The sequence below is a fragment of the Gracilinanus agilis genome, chromosome 3 (assembly GCF_016433145.1).
Source record: "Gracilinanus agilis isolate LMUSP501 chromosome 3, AgileGrace, whole genome shotgun sequence".
NCBI classification, from domain to species: domain Eukaryota; kingdom Metazoa; phylum Chordata; class Mammalia; order Didelphimorphia; family Didelphidae; genus Gracilinanus; species Gracilinanus agilis.
Window position 1 is genome coordinate 308,299,258 of NC_058132.1, and position 16,375 is coordinate 308,315,632.

Here is a 16,375-nt window from a genome sequence, read left to right on the forward strand (position 1 = left end):
GGGGAGGGAAAGAACAGGAATCATGCAACCATGGGAAAATATTATAAATTAATTAATTAAATAAAAAATTTTAAGATATGTGATTGATCACTTGGTGCAATAGGGATATGATTGTGGTTTTGATGTTAAAGGATCACTCTCCTGCAAATATGAATAACACAGAAATAGGTTTTAAACAATGATACATGTATAACCCAGTGGAACTGCTTATCAGATTCAGGAAGGAGGAAAGAAGAGGGGGGGTGGAAATCATGAATCATGTAACCATAGAAAAATATCCTAAAGAAAAAAAAGAGAAAAAAGGCTAAAAACTGTTAATAATTGCTGGTTTCCTTTAGTAGTTTTATGATTATATATATTATAAATTACACGCAATATATAAATTGAACTATATATAATATAAACACATAATAAATTATACATAAATACATAAATGTATTGTTATATAGAAATATTATAAATTATAATTTTAAATATTTTATATGTAATATATAAATATATCAATTATATATTATACAAAGTTATTTAAATTGTATATAAAGATGTAAATAATACATAAATAGTATGAATGATATATAAAGATATATGTAATATATTAAATTTTATGTAAGATATAATATACAAATATATGTTACATATTATATATAAATTATGTGAAATAATTTATATTATATAAATTAATATAATTAAACCAATGAAACTTGGCTAAGAAATGAAGAGTTCTGGGGGCAACTGGGTGGCTCAGTGGATTGAGAGCCAGACCTAAAGATGGGAGATCCTAGGTTCAAATCTGGCCTCAGACATTTCCTGGGCAAATCACTTTAACCCCTTTTGCCTAGCCCTTACCACTCTTCTTCCTTGGAACCAATATCCAGTATTGATTCTAAGACCGAAGGTATGGGTTTTAAAAAAAAAAAAACAAAGAGTTCTAAGAAATATGAAAAGATTTCTATGAACTGATGTAGAGTGAAATAAGTAGAATAGAAAAGCTGGGCATGACTGGAGAGGACTGGACAACAACTATATATCAGAAGATAGAAGAATGGTACTCTGTCCCTAAAGAACTTTCAATCTTATAGGAATAACGTCTTGTAAACAGAGACTGGTCAATGTATGGGTTGTTTTTGTTTCACTGTTTATCTTTGATTCAAGGAAGAGCTCATTTGGAGAAAGGGAAGCATGTCTAGAAATGAGTGATGTGATAAAACAAAGTTGTTGTTTTTTAAATGTAAACTCCTTGAGAGCAGGACTTATCTTTTATTTTTGTATATATGATACCTTGCAAAATAGTGATGTATGTAATAAGGAATTAATAAATTATCATTGAATAAGTAAATTAAGGAATACATTTGATACTCGTATGATCATTTTGTATGATAATATGTATATTGCCCAGGTCAAAACCATCTCTGGGTAGGGGGGGAGAAGGGAAGGAGGCAATTTGGATCTTATAATTTTGGAAAATGTATGTCAAAAATTATTATTACATGAAATTGGGTAAATAAAATATATTTGAAATAAAAAACAAACAAAAGAAACTTATTTAATCACAGATCCAAAGAATATCAGATTTAGAAGGACCTCAGAGACCCAGTTCTCAGCCCTTCTCTGTTTTTACTAATCCACAAAAATTTTCTACCCAAGTTCTTACAACCAATAAACTAAAAAACTTAAAAACCTGACTATTTTTTCAGTTCTTCCTTTTCCCTACCCCTCTTGACCTTAGATTCTTTCTTCCTTCTTTGAGGCATCAGGTCCCAGTTCCCAAGGCTTAAAGTGCTTTTGCTCCACTGAAAATTGTAGAGGGAAGAGAAAATGTCAATGTTTTACCAGTGTGCAATATTTAGTATTATTTGGGAAACATTGGTCTAAGACAACTCCCCATATAATGCATGAATCTTTTCTATAACATATCCAACAAATCATTATTTTCCTCTGCTTGAACACCTCCCACAAAAGGAACCCACCCATCATCTACAGAGGGTAGCCCATTCCATTTTATGATGCTAACAGATTCTAACTCCATTTTAGCGCTAATGTTTAGGGAATTTCCCCCCATCTTTTTTTTTTTTTTAACCCTTACCTTCTGTCTTGGAGTATTGACTCCAAGGCAGAAGAGTGGTAAGGCTGGGCAATGGGGGTCAAGTGACTTGCCCAGGGTCACACAGCTGGGAAGTGTCTAAGGCCAGATTTGAACCTAGGACCTCCTGTCTCTAGGCCTGGCTCTTAATCCACTGAGCTACCCAACTGCCCCTAATTTCCCCCCATCTTAAGTTGAAATTTGCCTTTTTGTAATCTTTTTTTAAAATTCTGCAATCCCTCACAATATATCATTCTATTACTAACAACCTGACTACTTATATATTATATCTTATATCTCTTATATCAAACTCATATCAAACAAAACATTACTTTCGCGAAGCCTGCTATTCTTTAAGAATCATTTCAACTTTGTCTCTGGGAGAGTACCCATATTCTACTATAGGGCAAGTTTTAAAGGTACTCATCGAGATGTCTCCAGAGGTGTGAGATTAGGACAAATATAGTGTGTGACCCTCCCTAATTTTTTTTTTTTTACTGGTAAAAACAAAATAAAGATAAAATGAAAATCAATGGCAACTCTGAAGAGGAACAGTAGTTGCCCAACCAACAAGCATTTTTTCAACACCTATTAAGTGCCAGGTACTATGCTAAGTGCTGGCTATACAAATATAATAAATAAAACTATCCCTGTTCTCAAGTAGATGGTATTCTAACAGGGGGGGTGGGGGAAGCAAGGATATACCTATACACAGACAAAAGTATATATAGGATAAACATAAAGAGAACAAATAAACACAAAGTAATTAAATACAAGGAACTTTGAGAGAGGGAGCACTTGCATTTGGAGATCAGAAAAGCTTCTGTAGAAGGTGTTGCTTGAACTGTGTCTAAAAATAAAAGAGGAATTCTGTTAAGTGGCAAAGATAAGGGAGGGAATTCCAATGGAGACTAGTCAATCTAATGGAACACAGACAAGAGATGGACTGTCAAGTGTGAGGAAGAGAAATGCAACCAATTTGCCTGGAGCAGAGAGTGTGTGTCCAATGAGGCTGGAAAGACAGGTTGGGCTTTCAAAGCAAGGAGACCATTGAAGTTGATCTCAAAGGACAATGACATGCTTAGATTTGTGACTAAGGAGAATCACTTTGCCAACAGAGAGTAAAATGAATGAAATGTTCTTATTGCATAATAATATTCCATTTATCTGTCTCTGAAGGTATGCCTGGCTTTGAATAGGCTGAGCTTCAAGGAAAGCCACTGATCCCTTGAGGACTAGAGATAGAGTTTTATCATTTTCCTGGAAACCAGGGTAACACCCAGTTGTTCCTCTCAAACACTTTCGTTTCCCCATTTGTTGACACAATTCAAACCACCCTTGTACAATATCTTTATTAAGGCAATGCAGGTGAGCTAGCTGATTGGACTTTTGGTGGGAAGCCAAAAAAATGAGGGAAAAGGAGGAGTGACAAATGCTATGAGACAACTTTTTCCCATGTTTGAATGGAATGTTTAACATTACAAGCACCCCGGAAGTAGAATGTATGTAATAATCATTACATATATGGTAAATACAGTTTAGTTTACCGATTGTTGCCGATGATAGCACACATGTACAGAAAATAAGTACTAAAGCTTACTCTCTACTTAAAGATACCACACTTTTTTTCAATTTCAATACCACACCTTTTTTTCATTTAATTATTCCTTAATTGCTTTTTTTCATTTTAGACTATAGATATAGAATGAAGTAGAAGACATAGCCTCTGCCTAAAAGGAATTTACAGTCTAGTTGGGGAGATGATAGGTTTCTCATAAATATCAAATAACAAATATGTGCCAAATGAATGGATTAGACAGTAAATATCACAGGAGCTTGGAAGAAGATTATTAGGTGGAAGGGATTATTATTCATTAATAATGCCTTAGTTTGAATTAGTTTATTAAGTTAGTCAGTGACTTGGAACAGGAAATGTTTGTGTCTCTGGGACTGCCAGCTTACATTACACATATGTTCTCTTTACAGCACCTCAATTGATCAGTCCTTCAAACTGCAGAACTAATTCGCACTGATTAGAAATCCCCTCTCTGTATCTCTCTGATATAAAAATTGATTAGAGTACAAGATAGTTTAGTGAAAAAGGCACTGTCAGTGTAATAAGAGGATTGGGGGTCAAGTACAGCCTTTGACACTTAATACCTGAATGACCTTAGCTAGGTCACCTATAGCTTTCCTGGGTCTGAGTTTCCCCATCTGTAAAAACTGCGAGGGTTTGAACAAATGGCCTTTGAAGTACTTTCTAGTTTTAAATCTATGATAAAAAATAGCAAATGCTAACATTTAACTTGTCAGGAGGTAGAACAGAGTACATAGAATCAACTTTGCAATTCTCACCTTTCCAAGAAGAATCCCAAAAGTTCAATCTAAACAAAGACTCGAGGTAGAAGACATCAGCTTACATATAGGAAGCTTATAAGGAGACGACTCAGTAGCCAGTGGTTAGAGCATTGCACCTGGAATCTGGAAGCCCTAAGTTCAAATTCCCTGTAGTCGGATCACTTAACCTCTGCCTCAATTTTTATTATCTGTGAAATAGGCATAATAATAGCATCTATCTCTCAGGAGTCATTGTGAGGAATAATATTAGTAAAGTGCTATGCGTCAAGAATTTTGTCAAGAGACAGAGAGGGTATTGACCTTCTTATTATCAAAATTAAACTTTGGATCTTCAGTTTCCTTATCTCTAAAATGAGAGGATTGAAAGAGATAATAGACCACAAGATATTTTCCAAATATCCTAACAAAATCAATCAATTAATTAATTATCTCTTCCACCTAATGATAGTACTAAATTCAAGACATTTATGAAACATTTCTTAAGTCTCAGGCATTGTTTCAAGCTTAGGAAATACAAAGATAAAAATGAAAACAGTTCTTGTCTTCAACAAGCTTACATTTTACTAGAGTATTTTGTATCTAGATAAGCAAACAGAAAAATTCATATGAAATAAATATAGTAATTTGGCATGGAAAGAAGTGTTAATTAAGAAGTAATGAAAAGTTTTGTGTAGATGGCATTTAAGTTGATCCTTTAAGAGAGCTAGAGGGAGCAGCTGGGTAGCTCAGTGGATTGAGAGCCAGGCCTAGAGACGGGAGGTCCTAGGTTCAAATCCGGCCTCAGACACTTCCCAGCTGTGTGACCCTGGGCAAGTCACTTGACCCCCATTGCCTACCCTTACCACTCTTCCACCTATGAGTCAATGCACAGAAGTTAAGGGTTTAAAATTAAAATTAAAATTTAAAAAAAAGAGAGCTAGAGATTCCAAGATTCCCAGGTGAAGAGGGAGCACATTCTAAGCATGGGGATCCCAAAGATTTGGAGGCAAGTAATGGAAAAAAGATTTTGGAGAGACTCTAGTGTAAAATAAGTCTAAAAGCTCAATGGAGTTATGAACATCCCTTCTTCTAGGAAAGGGCATTCTTTCATCATTTATTCTCCTGATTTTGCTATTCTTTTGTCACTTAGGCTCAGACCCCCAGCCCTCCAGATCATCTTTAACTTCTCCCTTTTCTTCAGGTTTGATATCCCATCATTTACCAAGTCTCATTTATTATACATATCGCTGTCATATCTCTCCCTTCCATCACAATCTTTCTATTTCCATCGTCATTATCCTGATTTTAGAATCATATTCCCTCTTTCCCAGCTTATTCCAATAGTTTTCTAACTAATTTCCCTGTCCCCAGTCTCTCCATCCTACACACAGATGTCAGACTAATTTTCCTAATGGACAGCTCAAATTCTGTTACTTCCTTATTTAAGAACCCTCAATGGCCTCTGCTGTTGTTTATTGAATAAAGTCCAAACTTCTTACTTAGGCTGACATTCAAGGATCATAGGATCATAGATCTAGATCAGGAAGGGACCTCAGAAGTCATCTGGGTCAAGGTCCTTATTTTTCAGATCAGGAAAATGAGGTCCAGAGAGGTTGTGACTTTATCTACAGTTACAGAAATAATAGGTATCAGAAGTGGGACTTGAATCTAGGTTGTCTGACTTTAGGTCTTTTCCACCAAAACACAATGATCCCTGGTCCAGCAATATTAGCCTTACCTTATGTTACTTCTTCCCTCCTCCAACCTTATGTCCAGGTCCATCTAGATTCTGTCATTCATTCTCCAATCATGTCTTTTGCTTTATGCCCTGAGCACCTAGATTCATGGATTGTTTTTATGCCTACAAGGTTATCACCTTATCTCCACTTGTCAAAATCATGCCCATCCCTCAAATTAAATAGTACCTCCTCCATAAAGACATCCATGATTCCCTTCCTTCAAGAAGTGATCTCTTCCTCCTCTTTCTGTTCAGAAAACTTTATAGTCCTACAATAGATACCTCTTGTTTTAAGTTATAGTTGTTTGTGTATGTCTGTTCTCCTTTGAAAATTTAAGGACCCAAGGGTAGGGATTTTAGCTTTAGGCAAACATGCTGAGCTGTCAGTCAATCAGAGGATTCCTGGAGGTCATTCCAGTTCACATGGAATTCCTCCAGTTCATTCTTCCTTTTGGCACAATAGTATTCCATCACCAACAGACACCACAATTTGTTCAGCCATTCCCCAATAGAAGGGCATCTCCTCATTTTACAATTTTTTGCCACCACAAAGAGTGCAGCTATCGATATTTTTGTACAAGTCTTTTTCCCTTATTGTCTCTTTGGAGTATAAATCCAACAGTGGTATGGCTGGATCAAAGGGCAGGCAGTATTTCATTTCTCTTAAATAAAGATCTTTCTCTCTCTGTCTCTGTCTCTGTCTCTGTCTGTCTCTGTCTCTCTGCTTCTCCCTCTCCCTCTCCCTCCATCCCTCCCTCCCTCCCTCTCTCTCTCTCTCTCTCTCTCTCTCTCTCTCTCTCTCTCTCTCTCTCTCTCTTTCTCTCCTCTTCCTTGCTCTCCTCTCTCTTTCTTTTTCTCATTCTCTCTTCTTTTTCTTCTTTCCCTCCTTCTCTTCCTTCTCTTCCTTTCATCTGAATTCAGGAACTACTGAGTTTTACATTGGCCAATATTTTTATTATGACTTTAAACCTTAGAAACCAAAGCGTGCATTTAGAACAAAGACTGGAGTTTCCAGAGGGAATCAGGGAAATTAAAGTGAGCAAATAGTCCATGGGGACATTCCACTTCTTCCCTGGAGAAAGGGAGGAAGCTAGAAAAGAATGTGTTACTGATTTCTCTCTTCTGGACCAGCACTAGACTTCTCTCAGTCACTTATGATAGTTGGACCTAAGTTATCTGCTGTCCATGGCTCTGAACTCATGTCTCATGCTTATAAATGGCCTCTGCCTTTCTGCTTGCTTGACTTCCTGGCTCTCCTGTCTAGAAATAATTTTTCCAAATATGGCAGAAGTCAAGTTTTAGAGTTTGGGTAATATATTTCTAATAAGTCAGTCCTTTTTTTTTTTTTCAGTCACGTCTGACTTGTTGCAACCGTATTTGGAGTTTTCTTGTCTAAGATACTGGATTGGTTTGCCATTTTCTTCTCCAATTCATTTTACAGATGAGGAACTGAAGCAAACAAGGTTGAGTGACTTGCCCAAGGTCATACAACTAGCAAGTGTCTGAAACCTGATTTGAACTCAGGAAGATGACTCTTCCAGATTTCAAGCCTGGCATTCTATTCACTGTGCTACTCAGGTGCCCCTCATTCACCTTTGGTTATGATTAAAGTCAGCTTACATTCCTAAAACCTAACAAAATGCCTTCTCCTTAGTAGACTTTCACAAATGCTTATTTAATTAAAATGAATTCAACCAATTATAATTAGCAAAATTAACTGATTCCTCTTTAAAGTGCAAATACCCCACTTCCTCGTAATATTAAACCTCCCTCATATTTTGTGTGGATTTCTTTATTCCGAATCAGCATCTCAGAGAATGTGTATTTTCACTAGGGTTAGTATGAAAGAAACTTTTTAGAATAGAAAATCAAACTTAAATGAGATCAAATACTTTGAAAAGTCAAAAAGCAGAACTGACGGCAAGAGATAGTTTGGGGATAAGTGAAAGACTGCCATAGATAAAGAAGATGCAAAGACAAATTTTGCCTCAAGTTCTGGTGGCAGCTGGTTTGTTGTACCTGAGTTAAGACAACTGGACTAGGATGGAAGTCTTTAATATTTCAAAGTCAGTTTTCTCTAATTGAGGCTTCTCCTCCATTTGCTAGGAGAAGGGGAAGAAGAAAGAGCAAAAAGAGGAGAAAGAAGAGTGGAAGCTATGCTCCTAGCACTCTACCACTACAGAGACACAGAGGTGGAAGATAGAGTGGGAATTAGACAATGTAGCTCTCATAGGGTTCATGGAAAGGAATAAAGCATAAGATGATGAGAAAGGTAGGAGAGGTCCAGGCTATGATGAGCTTTAAATGGCAGCCAGAAAAGTTTATATTTCATCTTGGAGGTAAAAGGGAGCCACCAATGTTTACTGAATAGGGAGGTGATATGGTCAGTCTAACACTTTGGAAATAATCCCTTTGGCAGCTAAAATAGAGGCTCCATTGAAGAGGGAAGAGCTTAGTTAGAAGGCATCTAGGAGGGGGGCAGATAGGTGACTCAGTGAATTGAAAGTCAGGCTCAGAAACAGGAGGTCCTGGGTTCAAATCTGACCTCAGATATTTCCTAGCCACGTGACCCTGGGCAAGTCACTTAACTCCCATTGCCTTTACCACACTTCTGCCTTAGAACCAATACACAGTATTGATTCTAAGACGGAAGGTAAGGGTTTAAAAAAATAAAAAAGAAGGCATCTAGGAGTGAGGTCATTAGGGTAGTAGCTGTGTAAGTGCAGAGAAGTGGAAGGATACAAGAGTTTGTGAAGGGAGAAGCAAGAAGATTAGCATAGATTGGATGTACAGGATAGATAAGAGGGAGGAAAGGAAGATGATTATTAGTGTGAGTGGCTGGGAAATGGATGGTACCCTTGAGGAAGAGAGGCAGAAAGAGAAGTTGGAAGTTCTAAAAAATAAATTTTATTTTGCAATTTTGTCTAACAAATAATTTATCAACAAGTATATTTAAGTAATCGGCTTGTTAAGTAAAGTGCTTGTTCCCTGTCTCCTACCCCAAACACTGTTCTAAGCCTGGGGAACACAAAGACAAAAATGAAGAAGCCTCTGGCCTTATCACAAGGAAACATCTATAGAGGGAGAAAATATGTACACATAAGTACACACAAAATAACTATATACGACAGGCATACAAATAAATACAATGTAATTTTGAGAGAGAGGCATTAGCAGGAGTCTCAGATAGGAGATGGTTTGGAAGCTGAGTTTGGAAACATACTAGGGCTTCTAGGGGGCCAGTTCTATGCAGTGCATAGAGTGCTGGGTTAGGAGTCAGGAAGACTCATCTTTCTGAGTTCAAATCCAGCTTCGGACACTTAATAGTTGCGTGCCCCTGAGCAAGTCACCTAACCCTGTTGGCCTCAGGTTCCTCATGTGTAAAATGAGCTGGAGAAGGAAATGGCAGACCAAATCCCAAAACAGAGTCACGAAGAGTTGTGCAGGGCTGAAAATGACCAAACAACAACAACCAACAACTGGACTTCTAGGAGTTTGGGGGGAGGAGTGAGTATTTTCCAGGCAGGGGATAGAGGCTATGCAAAAAGTACAGAGATGGGAGATGTAACATCTGTGACAAACATCAGAAAGGCCAGTTTGACTGAACTGAATGTGTGTGCCTGGAAGCAATGAATAAACAATCCTGGAAAGGTTGGTTAAAGCCGGTATTGAAGGGCTTAAAATACCACACCCAGGAGTTTGTATTTGATCCTAAAGGTAATGGGGGAACCACAGAATGAATTTATTAAGTAGAGGGCTGACCTAGCCTGCCTCGTGCTTTAGGAAAATCCCTTTGGTGTCCTTATGGAGGATGGATTGTAAAGGGGAAGAAATGAGATGCGGTGATCAATGAGGCAGCAATTGGGGTGACTTTCGGATTAGAGAAAGGGGAAAGATAGGAGAGGCATTGGGGAGGCAGAATAGATAAGCTTTAGCAACAGGATGACAAATAGAAATTGTTTGGGGAGTTTTAAACCTGAGAGACCCAATGGATTATGGTACTCTTCTTAGAAATGGGGATTTGGGGAAGAAGAGTGACTTTGGAGGGAAAGATTTTGAATCCTCTTTCAGACATGTGGAGTTAGAGATGCCTCTGGGATATTTGGCAGGAGGGGAGAGCTAGAAGACAGTCTCACCTACATAGACTCACTCTCTCTCCCTTCTAACATTCATTGGTTATTGGCTCTCTTTATTCTTCTAGATCCAGTGGGAAATGTCTAACAGGCAGGACTGACCAAAGCTCTGGGAAAGAGATGAGGATTGGAAAAGCAGAGTCAGGAGTCAGCTGAATAGAGATGAGAACAGACTTCAGAGAAGGGGATGAGGTCATACCTGCAATAGCATAAAAGGGCACTACTACTTTGGGGACACCCTGCATATAGAGAAGAGATCCGGGGTAGAGCCTTGGAGTACACCAAAGTTACAGATGATGATCTACCTGAGGTGACTAGAAAGGAGTGTTCTAAGCAGGTCTCTTGGCACACCGCCCTTCTCCTTCAGTCCAGGTCAAAAGTAATTTAATTTCCTCAAATACCAACCTTATTCTGCATGAAATTCTGCTAATCAGTCATTTGGATTAACAAGTGAATGTTCCTGGTAGGGTTAAAGGTTTGGGAGTTGGGGTAGTTATTAGCCATTTATAACAAAAAAACCTTTTATAGCTCTTTAATGTTTGCAAATCACTTAACACACATAACCTCACTTGATCCTTATAATAATTCTGTGAGATGGGTGCTTTAGTATCCCCATTTCATGGAAGGGGAAACTCAAAGAAGTTAAATAATTTGCCTATTGTCACACAGCTAGTCAGCATCATACCAGATTAAAATTTGGGCTTCCTGGTGCCAAGTCCCACACTCTGTTCATGATCATGCCGATCCTCATTTATCAGGAAAGTAATTTGATATAGCCCCCTTCCCCCTTCCCCCCTCCACCTAAACTCCACTTTTGGTCACTTTTCAATAGCAAAGCCAGAGGAAACAATTAGCTCAAAGTAAAGGCATTTTGTGAAATGACATAGAAAGAAAAATAACAAGATATTTTCCCAGTTGGGGTTCACCTCACAAATATTCCCAACCAGGGACAGCTAGGTGGATCAGTGGATAGAAAGCCAAAACTAGAGACAGGAAGTTCCTGGTTCAAATCTGGCTTCAGAAACTTCCTAGCTGTCTGATCTTGGGCAAGTAGTTGCTTAACCTCAATTGCCTAGACCTTACTACTGTTATTTTAGAATCAATACTTAGTATTGATTTTAAGATGGAAGTTAAGAGTTTTTGTTGGGTTTTTTTTAAGCAATCATACACAACCTCAATGGGAAGAGTAGATGTCTATAAAGTTCACAAATGGAGAGATACACATCTGAGGAATACATGGGGCCAAGGCAATTTATGTCCCTCCCCACCTTCCCAACTTCATGGTTTCTATTAATGTCTTTGCCATGGTCCTAGTCCACTGGAGTGTGGCATTTCAACTGGGGAAATTACTCTTCTGAGTCTCAGGGGCTTCTGGGATAAGTGCATTCCTCTAATGCTTGATTGTAGTCTCCCTTTCAACTTTGGGCCCAATTGAAATCCCAGCCTGGTAATAGTGTTGTATACTTTGATCAGTAACTTCCTTGTCTTACCTCAAATTGGACTCTTCAATGGAATCTGCCTTGTTCTTAGGCTGCAATAATAACCATTGGTAATAATGGAAGGAGGAGAAAAAAATGCCCTCCATATCTCTTGCTCCACTTTCCAGGAGGTAGGAGAGGAAAGGTGACTAATTTCTCTTCTTTCTTCAAAGGGGCTCTTTTTTTTTTTTTTAAACCCTTACCTTCCGTCTTGGAGTCAATACTGTGTATTGGCTCCAAGGCAGAAGAGAGGTAAGGGTAGGCAATGGGGGTCAAGTGACTTGTCTAGGGTCACACAGCTGGGAAGTGTCTGAGGCCAGATTTGAACCTAGGACCTCAGTCTCTAGGCCTGACTATCATTCCAATGAGCTACCCAGCTGCCCCCGGGGCTCTTGTTTTTTAAAGGCCATCAAAGGAATGACTGATCCCTTTGTAAATAAAATTTGTTAGATGTTCCCTTGTCTTCCCTCAGCTTCATTTACTTTCTGGGAGAACCAGCATCTCTGGTGTGAGTGCTTATTGAGTCTTTTTCAGGGCTTCTCATTCACCTTTGGTGTACACCTCTCACTCAGCTCTTACTTGAGGCTCCAAGATGCTGTAGCATGTACAGAAGCCACACTCTATCTTGGCAGAAAAGCTAATCAAGTGGAGGTAATCAACAGACCTCAAACTCATCAGTGAGTTAGAGGAATCTATTCCAAGCTTGTGATGACTTCTCCCCTCAGAATGGTTGAATGAGAACAAGTTATTCCAAAGGCCATGAAGGTAGCTAGAGCAAACACCAGGAACTGCTTAGAGTTTAGTCAGGCATCAAGGATGCAAAGGTCATTTACTACATCCCAGGCCACTCACATTCATCCCAACTTTTGTCTTGAGCCCTTTACTTTGATGACTGGAAGAGATAATGAGGCTGATGACTCTTGAATAACTCTGTCTCACTTAAGTCCAATTTGTCCATGATGTCATTGATCCTTATCAAAAACAAAGGAAGAAAGATAACAACTTTCATCCAATGGCCAAGAATTTGTAATTCTATCAGACCGACTGCACTTTGTAGTTCCTTTACTCTATATCCTATTATTTAGGAAATTTTCCTTTACGTGGGCTAAACTAGGTTATATTAAGGGCATAAGAGTTTCCATTTGGCTGTGAGATCCTCTCCTCAGTTGTTGGCTCCCTAGGAACCCTCATAGTACATTGTTCTCTGGCATAGACTGCCCAAGGACCGGCAAAAGGCAAGAAATGCCTAATTCTGGAGCTGCACCCTATGTTCTAAGAAGTTAAGAGACCTGCGCTGGCAAGGATCACTGATGGAGGAGTCACAAGCCAATTTCATCTACTCGCTTGCTTCAGTTACCTAATCTGAAAAGCAAAAAGGTCAAACTAGACTAGGAACATCCTCTAAGACTCCTACCCCTACCACCTCCTGATCCTGTGGACTCTGTGGAAATCAGAGCAATTTCCTGTTCTGCCCAGTTGTTCTCTTTTTTCTCTGATTGTCCCTAGAAAGGCTTGACTTTGTAAAAGTAATGCTAATTAGTCATTTAAGTCTGCTACTTACTAACTGTGCACTTTTATGATGTAAAACCTATAGTATAGGTTTGAGATATGGAAGGAACCTTAGAGATCATGCAAGGTTCTGAACCATTTTTGAGGAAATGGGGCGTAATGGGCACAGAGTAAGCCCATTGGCAGTCTGATGCATCCTATGAATCTCTTCTCTGAATAATGTTTTTAAATGTATAAAACAAAATTCATAGGATTACAAAGAAAACCACTCATATTAGAATTTAGTTATCAAAGTAATTTTAATTGTGATGTAGCAATATATATGCTTCTTTATTAAGGTATTAAATCAGTGGAATCAAACTCAAATAGAAATGGGGGTCATTAATCCATACATTACTCTTTTCACTACTTTGAAATGATTGTAGATACTAGACCCTTAAGTTTACTTATAGTCAGAATTGTTTTCTAGTTATTTAATGCAGAAGTGTCAAACAGCCTACAATCTACAACTTCACAACTAATATCTCACTACTGTATCTTCATAACAATAGTTGGTGCTATTATTGTTCCCATTTTAGAGTTGAGGAAACCAAGGCAAGCAGAGGTTAAGGGACTTGCCCAAGATCACACAGCTGTAAATTATTTAAGGCTGAATTTGAAATCGTCTTCCTTACTCCAGGCTCAGTACATTATGCACTGGGGCCCCTGCTTTGGAATGAATTATTATTTATTTATAGATTTATATGACTTTATATATATATATATATGTAGAGAGAGAGAGATTTATATATTTCTAGATTTATGTATCCATATATGAATTACTCATCCCTCTCCTGAGCATCAGTCCCTCCTCGCCAACTGTTTATTGAGTCTTTGCAACTAGATATGCTACAGACACTTGAAATTCAATATATCCAAAACAGGACTTAATATTGTTTCCTCTTTTCACACTCCCAACCCTCTTTTCTTCCAAACTTTCTTAATTCTTCTGTGGATAATACCATTCTTTCAGCCATCCAAATTCAGGACTTAGAGCCAACCTTAATCTTTCCTTCTCTCTCAACCAAACAATAACCAGTTAGTTGCCACTCTGCTTTTTCTATTTCCACAATCTGTCTCACATCTACTTCTCTCCATTTACTCTGATGCTACCCCAGATAAAGCTATTATCACTTCTTATCCAGACTATTACAACAGCCTCCTAATGGGCCTCCCTGCCTCCCATGCCTAGATGCCCTCAGACAGTTGGCATAGATAGTCCTAAAGCATAGGTCTGACTATGCCATTCCTCCGTTCAAAGAGCTTCAGTTAATCCCTCTTGACTCCAGGATAAAAATTCCTTTGAAGAAAATTTTTTTAAACCTTTACTTTTTGTCTTAGCAACAACCCTAAGACAGGAGGGCAGGGCTAAGTAAATGGGTTTAAGCAACTTGCCAAGGGCCACATATTTAGGAAGAGTCTGAGGCCAGATTTGAAGTCTGAGGCCAGGACTTCCTGATTCCAAATCTGATACTCTATGCACTGAGCCAGTTAGCTGTCCCTTCTTGACTTTTTTTTTTTTTTAAACCCTTACCTTCTGTCTCAGAATCAATAATGTATATTGGTTCTAATGCAGAAGTATAGAAGGGCTAGTCATTGGAGACTAAGTAATTTGCCAAGGGTCACACAGCTAGGAAGTTTTGGGACCCAGGACCTTCAGTCTCTGGGCCTGGCTCTCACCTGGGCCACCTAGCTGCCCCTGCTCCATCTCTGACTTCTAAGAGCCCTTTATGGACTGGCTCCAGCTTACCCTTTCAGCTTTCCTGCACATGACTTTTCTCCCCTCATTCTATGTTTTTCTCTACTCATTTACCTTCTTGCTGTTTCTCCTATATCACAAACTGTCATTCATCCATCTATGGGCCTTTGTATGGATGGTCTCCAGGGCCAGGACCACTGCCTTTTAAAATCTCCAATTTCCTTTAAGACAGCTCAATTCTACCTCCTTTATGAAATCTATCCTGATCTGCCAGCTGCTAGAGACATTCCATACAAGATCACACCACTACAACACACCCCCGCCCCAGCCCTAAATGCTTTGGAAACCACCTTGTATATACAGACAGTTCTTGCTTTAGGTAAGTGGCCATTTGAAGATCTCTATGAAAAGTGATTTTTCCTAATGCAAACTTGTCCAGGGATTCAGGGAAGGGGGGGAAAGAGGGAGAGAGGCAGGAAGGGGTCCAGAAAAAGGATAGGGTAGACATGTGGGAGCTGGACACAGACACGAATAGGACCGTTGACATGCTATGGGGACAGGAGATGGACATACTTTACCCTAACTCCTACTGAGAAGAGTCAGATAGTGGGACAGATGGGCAAAATGGGCAAAGGGAGATCTCAGACCCCAGTGGGCTGGTTGCAGCTTTCAGTTCTGCTTCCACTTGAAGGGTCTTTTTTAAAATTCAGTTGTTTTTTTTTTTTTTTTTTTTTTGGTGTAATGGAAAGCCCCAGAGCTGCTGATGAGGGGCAGGAACTGAAAAACCCAGTATTACACAGTAACGTTAATAGAGGTCTTTTAAAATATGTGGATTTCTTTCAGAATTCTTTCAATTTATACCATGCAAATTTATATAAAGCAAGTACTGTCTGTATTTTGTATCTATTTACTTGCATGCAGGTTGTTTTTCCCAAGAGAATATAGAGTCTTTGAGGATAGGGATTGTTCAGTTTTTTAAAAAAAGATTAATATCCCTAAGGCCTAACATAGTACCTAGAAATACATTGGCAAGTTCTGCTTGACAAATTACTTGTGGGTTCACGAACTGGTATGAGAAAAATGATTTTGGGATTACAGGAGGGCTGAATCACCAGACTGACAGGCCAGACCAGAAGACATCCTCTTGCTGGATGATGACAAAGTTTAATGATTTGGGGTACATACATACATACATAGAGAAAATGATGTAGGCTAAGGGATTAGATAAGCCTTTTCAGGGACAATGGTTAGTAGTGATTTGCAAGATGGAGACAATGGATTTAGATTTCCTCAGTGGTTCTGATCAGAGTTTTCTGTAGGATAATAAATCATAGGTAACACATCAATTCAACATGTCATCTA